Source organism: Aquarana catesbeiana, linkage group LG08 (assembly GCF_042186555.1).
Source record: "Aquarana catesbeiana isolate 2022-GZ linkage group LG08, ASM4218655v1, whole genome shotgun sequence".
Taxonomy (NCBI): Eukaryota; Metazoa; Chordata; class Amphibia; order Anura; family Ranidae; genus Aquarana; species Aquarana catesbeiana.
This window is the reverse complement of record NC_133331.1, coordinates 89,864,954-89,874,882: the sequence shown is the minus strand read 5'-3', so window position 1 is coordinate 89,874,882 and position 9,929 is coordinate 89,864,954.

Here is a 9,929-nt window from a genome sequence, read left to right as displayed (position 1 = left end):
TTTGGGAAGGTGCCAGTGTTGCCAGCCATCAGTATTTTTACTGGCAGCCAGTAAAAAATGGGCACTTTTCTCCTACCAGTAAAGGCCAGTAACAGGAAACGGTTACCAGTAAAAAATATGGCTGTGATGCTTGGCTTGGAACTGCAGTTCTGGTGTGGAGGCGTCCAAGACCATCCGAGTGCCTGCTACAGTGTATTCGGGCTGCGGGACCTGAACGTGAGGTCATGCAAGGGAGCAGAGTGGCTGCAGCCTTGTGTGCGGGTCTGCGGGATGGGAGCAAGGAAAGCTGAGTGCAAGACTGTCAGTGCTGTTTGGACTGGAGTGAACTGAAGGGACACCTGGCATGGAGAAGAGACTGTCACTGTGACTCAAGAGGGGACGTGTCGGTGAGGTATCCCCATCTGTGCTGCTGCACACTGCTGTCAATATCACTGTGAGAGTCACTTTCATGTGTGTGCGCCTACCCATTCTAATTTCTTGCCCTGTCCCTGAGCTACTTAAGTACTATATTGAAAATAAAAAGTTAAATATCTACCTTTAATCACATTGCTAATTGCATATTGTACGTGTTTGTAGCCTAAATGCTGAAATTTGCACTTAAAACTGTAACTTTGTAACTTGTGGAAGTGCCAGTACATTTTGGGTGTTGTGTCAGTAAATTTGAATCTGGTTGGCTGGCAACACTGGATGGTGCCCGCTTTGCACTGTCATTGGTATTCCTGCCTCACTATTTAGCCAAAAGCTTGTGACCACTTGACCAACACTAGACTTGTGCAGAACAGAAAAATGTGTTTATTTTCAGAAAGGTTGGTTGTTAAGGAGCGGGCTGGGAAGCCAGCAGCCACATCCTTAACAACCGATGACTCATCAGCTGTCAGTGGGCTTCCCTGCTGAGAGCTGAAATGTAAACAAAAGAATGCCGACAATAAAAAAATCAGAAAATAAACAATGTGGGGTCCCCCCCAATCCATACCAGGCCCTTTGTGTCAAAATGTTTAAAAAAAAACGCATCCCCCCCAAAATCCATACCAAACTCTTATCCATGGCCAGGAAAGGGGGGACGAGTGAGCGCTGCCCCCCCTCCTGAACCAATAGTGAAAAACCTTTTTATTCAAATATAATCTCAAAAAAACATCAATATATGCGCTTACATTATAAAGTGCAGTATAACAAATTGAGCGCTGTGTACTGAGGTTTAATAATAAAAAGTGAGTAAAGACAAAACACAATTTTTGACAATTCCTTTATTAAAAAATAAAACAAATGCCACGATGTAGATCCATCATCAATCATGGTGCCTGCCGCACCGTCAGACCCGAAAAAAGACAAAAAAACAACCTTCGGCCTCGCCGAATGCTCCCGCCGACTGCCTGCTCTGCCATCTGACATGTCTTAAATAGCTAAGGGGCTTCGATGTCCATCAATGACATCAACAGTGACCCTGCCCCTTTGTGATGTCATTGACCCAACATGCCCCAGTGGGTGACAAGCCCAGTGGTATATTTTCCGGGGGACATTCTTTAAAAAATGTTAATAAAGGAGTTATAAAAAACATGTGTAGTGTCTTTATTAACTTTTTACACTTTTCTGGTGAATGGGTAGGGGTACATACCATACTCCCTTACATGGGGGGGGGGGCAGGATCTGTTAAAGGGGGCTTCCAGATTCCGATAAGCCCTCCACCTACAGACCCCCACAACCACTGCCCAGGGATGTGGGGAAGAGGCCCTTGTCCCCATTAACATGGGGACAAGGTGATTTGGGGTGGAGGGGCAGAGCCCTCCCTGCCCCAAAGCACCCCTCTATGTTAAGAGCATGTGGCCTGGTATTTAAGAGGGATAGGGAGGGGATCACTCGCCCCCCCTTTCCTGGCCTGCTGGGCTGCATGCTCGGATAAGGATCTGGTATGGATTTTGGGGGGCACCCTACGTTGTTTTATTTCTGAATTTTCTATTGCCAGGATTCTTTTGTTTACATTTCAGTTCTCAGCAGGGAAGCCCGCCGACAGCTGATAAGTTATCGGTTGTTTAAGGATGCAGCAGCTGGCTTTCCTGCCTGCTCTTTAACGACCAACTATTCTTCACACAGAATTCGAATTGGTCGATCATTTTTCATCGGATCCGAATTTGATCCGAAAAAGAATATTATTAGGCTATTTTCTATGTTTTTTGAATGTATTTCGGATGGAAATTACAGCATTTCAATTCTATTGGAATGTAAAAAATGCATGTAAAATACCTTGTGAAGTAAATGTGTAAAATAATGTGAATTGACATTTAGCCTAGGTTCACAGTGATACGGGTTTGAAATCATGCAAGTTCAGCTGAACTCGCACGATTTCAAACCCGCATGTCAGTCTGACTTTGGGAGCGATTTTAGAGACATCTCTGTGGGTTCCTGCATAGATGTCTATTGAAATCGCCCCCAAAGTTGCCAAAGGTAGTGTAGGAACTACTATTGGGAATCGTCGCACCGATTCGGATGGTGCTGTTATTGGCAATAGGCAGCGATTTGACATGCAATTTGACATGTCAAATCAGCCCGATATGAACGTGTGATAACTTCTGATTCTCAAAGGTGCTGGTTATTTATGTTTGCCATTCACTTATGGTGGCAGGTAGAAGTTTAACAATTAGTGCACCTTGTATTGTGGCTGCTGCCCAACAAAACCTTTATATAGAAGGGTTTCATTTAACAGGTGAGACTGGAAGTTCTGCAGCTGCAAAAAGTAAGTTTGCAATTTCATCAAGTGTAGGCTCCCACTAACGATAAGAAGAAAGAATGTGCTTACCAGCACAAATTGGAAATTAGCAAGCCATCAGCACAAGCACTGCCACATATTTTTGATAATACTCAGTTAATGTTGCTTTCAAAGTACATTTTTGAAAAGGACCATAGCCTGTGCAGCCCCTTTGAGCACATGACTCAGTTAAGAAAAATGCACAGTGACTGACATATAAGGTATGTCTCATACAGCTTATACAGCTTCAGCTGAGATGACCTTTATGCCCTGTACACACGGTCGGACATTGATCGGACATTCCGACAACAAAATCCATGGATTTTTTCCGACAGACGTTGGCTCAAACTTGTCTTGCATACACACGGTCACACAAAGTTGTCAGGAAAATCCGATCGTTCTGAACGCGGTGACGTAAAACACGTACGTCGGGACTATAAACGGGGCAATAGCCAATAGCTTTCGTCTCTTAATTTATTCTGAGCATGCGTGGCACTTTGTCCGTCGGATTTGTCTACACACGATCGGAATTTAAAGGATCGGATTTTGTTGTCGGAAAATTTGAAGCATGCTCTCAAATTTTGTGTGTCGGAAATTCTGATGGAAAAAGTCAGATGGAGCCCACACACCGTCGGAATTTCCGACAACAAGCTCCGATCGCACATATTCCGTCGGAAAGTCCGACCGTGTGTACAGGGCATAAGTATACAAATGAAATACAACACAACCTTGTGTAACTCAGACTATGGGGCTAATGAATGTGTCTGAGAGATGAAATGTTCTTGTTGCCAACGGCTTCATATTCTTCCATTTGTAAGGCTGGTAGCTTTAATCAGTGGATGCAACACAGTCTTGGCACCACCCCACAGTTCAGTTAAATAGACAAAGGTATACACTAAGGGCCGGTTCACACAGGGGCGACTTGTCAGGCGACCTAGCCGCCTGACAAGTCGCCTCCCGTTCTGTACAATGGAACCGTTCTAATCGGAGCGACGCAAGTCGCTCCGACTTAGAAGAAAGGTTCCTGTACTACTTTGGGGGCGACTTGCATAGACTTCTATACAGAAGTCGTCTTGCAAGTCGCCCCGGCAGTCGTGTGCAGGTCCCCTCGGTGAGGCGACCTGCAAGTCGTGCCGCGTCTAGTGTGAACCGGCACTAAGGGCTCTCTCACACGGGGCGGATCAGTGATGATCCGCCCCGTGAACACCCGCTTGCTCAGCGGGGATCTCTCCGCCGATCCCCGCTGAGCAGAAAGATGACAGGTCCATCGCTGCACACTGTGCAGCGACGGACCTGTCAGAGCGCCGCTCTCCCCTATGGGGGATCGGATGATGACGGACCGTAGTGTCCGTCGTCATCCGATCCGATCCGAAAACGGATGGAAAAGTAGGGTTTTCCTCCGTTACACATTTATGTTCACTATACAGCCCTCCCCTCCCCCGTCTCAATCAATGGTTGGAAAGAAATGCCAACTGCTAAGTGTCTCTTGACTTTTTGTTGGTCCATGTTTACCATTTAAATTTGTATCATCGCATTGTTCTCTGTACAATCGGCACTCTATAGTAGCAAGCTCTGATTCCCATTTTCTAGTAGTAGTAGTACCCAGATAGCAAGCAATTGTGCTGCAACTTTGAAAATTACTTGCTAAGCTATTGCTAGACTTGCCAGGCTTCACAAGTTTGTTGCACAATTGCAGCAAGTCTGCATTGCATGACTGCAGATCAACTTTCTTTGCAAACATTCTGGAAGTCTGCAGCAAGTTCTGGTTCAGTTATATTGTGGTATAGTCATCCCACCACAGGGGTCACCGTGGCTGAATTTTCATGCTGTAGACTTGCAGAGCTCTTGCTGTAGACCCTCCACTGCAACATATTTCTTGCTAGAGACTTGCCATGCAAATTTGCTACAAATTGGAGTGTCAAAGTGTCAACTAGAACTTGTGCTTCAAGTGCTCTGCAAGTGTACAACTTGCTAATGAAAATGTGCAGCAAGTTAACAGATTTGCGATTCAACACAGCCACAAATTTGTAGCAAGTTATCCTTGCTATCTGGGAAGGGGGTCCACAAAAAAATCAAGTAGTGCATAATACAGTATCTCACAAAAGTGAGTACACCCCTCACATTTTTGTAAATATTTTATTATATCTTTTCATGTGACAACACTGAAGAAATGACACTTTGCTACAATGTAAAGTAGTGAGTGTACAGCTTGTATAACAGTGTAAATTTGCAGTCCCCTCAAAATAACTCAACACACAGCCATTAATGTCTAAACCACTGGCAACAAAAGTGAGTACACCCCTAAGTAAAAATGTCTAAATTAGGCCCAATTAGCCATTTTCCCTCCCCGTTGTCATGTTACTCGTTAGTGTTACAAAGTCTCAGGTGTGAATGGGTAGCAGGTGTGTTAAATTTGGTGTTATCATTCCTACCCTGTCATGCAGGTCACTGGAAGTTCAACATGGCACCTCATGGCAAAAAACTCTGAGTATCTGAAAAAAAGAATAGTTGCTCTACATAAACATGGCCTAGGCCATGGGTGCTCAACCTGTGGCCCTCCAGCTGTCACTGAACTACAAGTCCCATCATGCCTCTGCCTTTAGTTCCGCAACAGCTGGAGGGCCACAGGTTGGGCATCCATGGCCTAGGCTATAAGAAGATTGCCAAGACCCTGAAACTGAGCTGCAGCACGGTGGCCAAAACCATACAGCGGTTTAACAGGACAGGTTCCACTCAGAACAGCCCTCTCCATGGTCTACCAAAGAAGTTGAGCACACGTGCTCAGCATCATATCCAGAGGTTATCTTTGGGAAATAGACGTATGAGTGCTGCCAGCATTGCTGCAGAGGTTGAAGGGGTGGGAGGGTCAACCTGCCAGTGCTCAGACCATATTGCATCAAATTGCTGAATTGTTTCCTGAAGACAAGCAGACTAGCAATAGCTTAGCAAGTCATTTTCAAAGTTGCAGCACAATTGCTTGCTATCTGTGTTCCTGCTTCTGTCTGGGAGTGGCTGCTAGCCCTCGGGGGCAGCTCTGCGATCTTTTAGTTGCACTATTGTTTCCACTATCATTATTTTCATCCTTGTTCCCATTACACTGAGGTATGAGGCTTAGATTCACTGATAGCAGACTATGCTGGTATATATTTGTTTTTGTATGATTATCCTTATGTCCTCATTTTTCGATACTTTGTATCCCTCATTGGCTGACCACTGATGATTCCTGATGTTAACTTTTCTATTAGTATGTCATGAACGATTGTTTATGCCGTTTTGTGCCATTGTAATATATTTACAATTGCTTCAATAAACTTTGATTTTCAACATACAATACTGTATATCCAGGAAGATTTATCATAACAAGGACAGAAAGAAACACAGACAAAAGGGTATACAACATTACAGTCTCTTTAAAGTGCGTCAACCAAACAGATTTTAGAGAAACAAACACCAACTACACTGCAAACACATTTTGCATCAAATATTCTGGACACATCATTTGACACTGACCATTCTGATGAGTACTGCAACTCCTGCGGTGCACAGGGGTCCTTAATATGTATGGCAGTATACAGTGGGCAATAAAATTTCGGGTAGTGTACAGAATCTGTCTGCAGTATGTAGGGCACAATGTGGTCAGGAGGGCACAGTGCAGAGTGTCAGGAGGGCACAGTACAGGGGGATCAGGAGGGTACATTGCAGGGTGTCAGGAGGGCACATTGAAGGTGGTCAGGAAAACACAGAGCGGGGGTCAGGAAAAAACAGTACAGGGAGATCGGCAGGGCACAGTTCGGGGGTCAAGAGGGCACAATGCTGGTGGTCAGGAGAGCACAGTACAGGGGGCAGTAATCTAGAATACAGAGACAGTTTCCCCAAGCACAACAGGGCAGGGAAGCTGCTATGACAGATTTGACATGTTCTGTCCCGCTGGTATTGGGCTAAATATACAGTCCAGAATAAAATCGCCTACCTTCCCCCAGAACTTTCCAACACTCTGCATTGGTTCAGGAAGAACACCCTTAGACGGACCAATTTACTGTTGCTGTTTCTGTGGGGGGAATGTGTACTACTCTGATCCCTCCTCTCTTGTTCATCCCGTGTGATGTCACATACAGTACAAGTGCCTGGGATGGACCTGAGAGGAGGGCTAACAGGGATCAGAGCAGTACACATCCTTCCTACACAAACAGCAGCAGTAAAATGCTACACCTCAAGGGTTCTTCCTAAAACTGCTGGGGAAAGTAGAGAGGGAAAATTTCATTCTGGAGCATAGATTTAGTCCAATGACTGGTTGCTGCGGTCCCCGTGTCTCTGATTCTGGGACTCTGCCTGGGACACAACCATCTCTGGATAGCTTAGTAAAAAGTGTGACTGTCCTGGCAAATCTGAGACAGTTGGCAAGAATAGGTACCTAAAATGTTGGAATATCCACCTCCACCTGCTTCTGCACCCCAGTGGAAGACTTCTCTGGTATCTGAAAAAAGCGTTTCGGAAGAGGGCCTCAATGGAGAGCCCTCAAAAAATGGACAAAATATGTCCGATAACTCATCCTGGAAATAGACTACACAAAAAACCCTAACATACTAAATTGGAAGGACTTTAACGGTACCAATGGGTTAAATGGTATAAAAAAACTTTTATTGTTGTATAGGTTAAAATGTATAAGACATAGAAATGTACGTATGTATCACAAAGAAAAGCAACAAACAACAAAGTAATGCTCCTTTTACTGATTCTCACCAACCCTATTGCAGTAGGGGATTCTCTGGTATCTGTCAATTTGTACTTTTGTTATTTTCGGTTATCTACTACAGGAATGATCATCAGGTGTCAGAATTAGGGCTGCAACTAACGATTATTTTCATAATCGATTAGTTGGCCGATTATTGTTTTGCGTAATCAATTAATCGGATAATAACCTTAAAAAAAAGTGTGGTATATAATTTAGTTAATATGTAAAGTTTAAAAAAAAGGCAATTTATTCTTAAATATCTATATGCAGTGGTAAATATAAATAACCAACTATATGGTTAGGAAGCAAAATCTCTAATCCATGCTGAAAATAACAGACAGAAGACATATACTTTATATACTATTATGCCGCGTACACACGGTCAGACTTTTTGACAACAAAGGTCTGACGGTCTTTCGACGGAGTTACGATGGACTTTCGACAGACTTTCTAACGACCAGACTTGCCTACACACGATCACACCAAAGTCCGACGGATTCGTACGTGATGACGTACGACTGGACTAAAATAAGGAAGTTGATAGCCACTAGCCAATAGCTGCCCTAGCGTTGGTTTTTGTCCGTCGGACTAGCATACAGACAAGCGGATTTTTTGACCGGACTCGAGTCCGTCGGAAAGATTTGAAGCATGTTCCAAATCTAAAGTCCGTCAGATTTTCGACCGAAAAAGTCCGCTGCAGGTCCGATGAAGCCCATACACGGTCGAATTGTCCGCTGGACTCGGTCCGTCGGACCAGTCCGGTCGAAAAGCCCGCTCGTGTGTACGCGGCTTTAGAGGTTGAATCTGGTAAATATCATCAAACTCAGAGATCACATTTTTTATTTAAAGAAAAAATAAACTAAAGGCTGTTTTTCAGATTTTCAGACATATAATATACGATGTATGACAGACTCCCTTGTCAAAGGCAGGTGGCTTGATAAAAGCTCCCTGCGCCTGCTGGCCATACAAAAACAATGTCTTCCTTCAAAGATAAAATTAATTTTAAGAACGTTTGTTCGCTTTTCTAATCATTAGTGGCAGGGCTGGACTGGGATAAAAATTTGTCCCTGGACTTCATCCAGACCAGACCACTTTAATTGTGCAAACAAGCACAAAAACAGTATATAAACTATACGCAATTGTGCAAAAAAACATAAAAAAAAAAGTAGCAGAACATAAGGAGTCCTCACTAGCCTCTTTTATTATTTCACTTATTCTCCTCTGTATTTTTCTCGTCTTTCTCACATCACTGCGCGAAGTTGAGGGCGAACCAAGAAAATCATTACTTTGACAGGCTTTCACTGAAACCGGCCCACTGAGCCATCGGCCCACCGGGAAACTCCCTGTAGTCCCAAAGGCCAGTACATGCCTGGTTAGTGGGGTCAAATCAACGTTAGTTTTCGACCACAGTGACAGGGAAATTTAAAGAAGCAGACTAGAAAACTTCTTGGTCAAAGGAATTTTTAGACAGAAAGTGTATGTGATTTTTGTTCAGAAATTACATTCATTTTAATACTGAATGTTAAAAGCAAGTGAAATTTTCTAACGTCATTCTTTCATTCAGTGAATCGATACGTGTATGGCCAGCATGAGGCTAGGTTTACACCTATGCAGTTTGCTTTTGATCCATTTCTGCAGTGCTTTTTTTTGCTGTGCTATTTGTGTTTTTGCATAAGCGATTTGTGTTTTGCATTCTTTATGCTTTTATTCTGCCAATTTGTTGTTGGGCAGATTAAAAACCACAAATCGTGGCAAAAACACACTACATGCTTTTCTGCAGCTTCTCCATTGAAGTCTATTGAACCAAAAAAACAAAAAAAGCACCGTTTTGCGTTCAAAAAAGTCCTTGATCCTTTCCAAATACGCAGCAGCTAAAAAAAGCATAGATGAGAATGTGTCCCATAGGATACCATGTTAAATGAACTGTACTGCGTTTCTCCAAAAAGCACCAAAAAAACGCATAGGTGTGAACCAGGCCTAAGATGTTGCTACTGGACTGCAGGTCCAGTAGCAACATCCTGATCCAATCTTCCAAAACCTAGAAAGTTGTAGACCTGGAACAAGCATGCAGAGTGGGAAACTTTATAATATTCACTTACTACTAGAGATGGGCCGAACGACCAACTGTTCGGTTTGCGGCAGAACTATCGAACATCGCAAACGTTCAGAATCAAATAACAAACCCCATTGAAGTCTATGGGACCTGAACTGGAAAAATCAAAAGTGCCCCTTTCGACGGCTTATATGCAAGTAATTGGGCATACAATGGTTATGGGGGTCCAGATACTGCCCTGGGGGATATGTATCAATGAAAAAAAAGTTTGTAAAAAACATAATTTTTAAGTGAGCAGTGATTTACTGATGTTCCTTAAAGTGAAACCATAAAAATAAGAAATAACAATAAAAATGAAAAATTCCTTTAAATATAGTGCCTGTGGGGTCCCCTTAGTCTGCCTG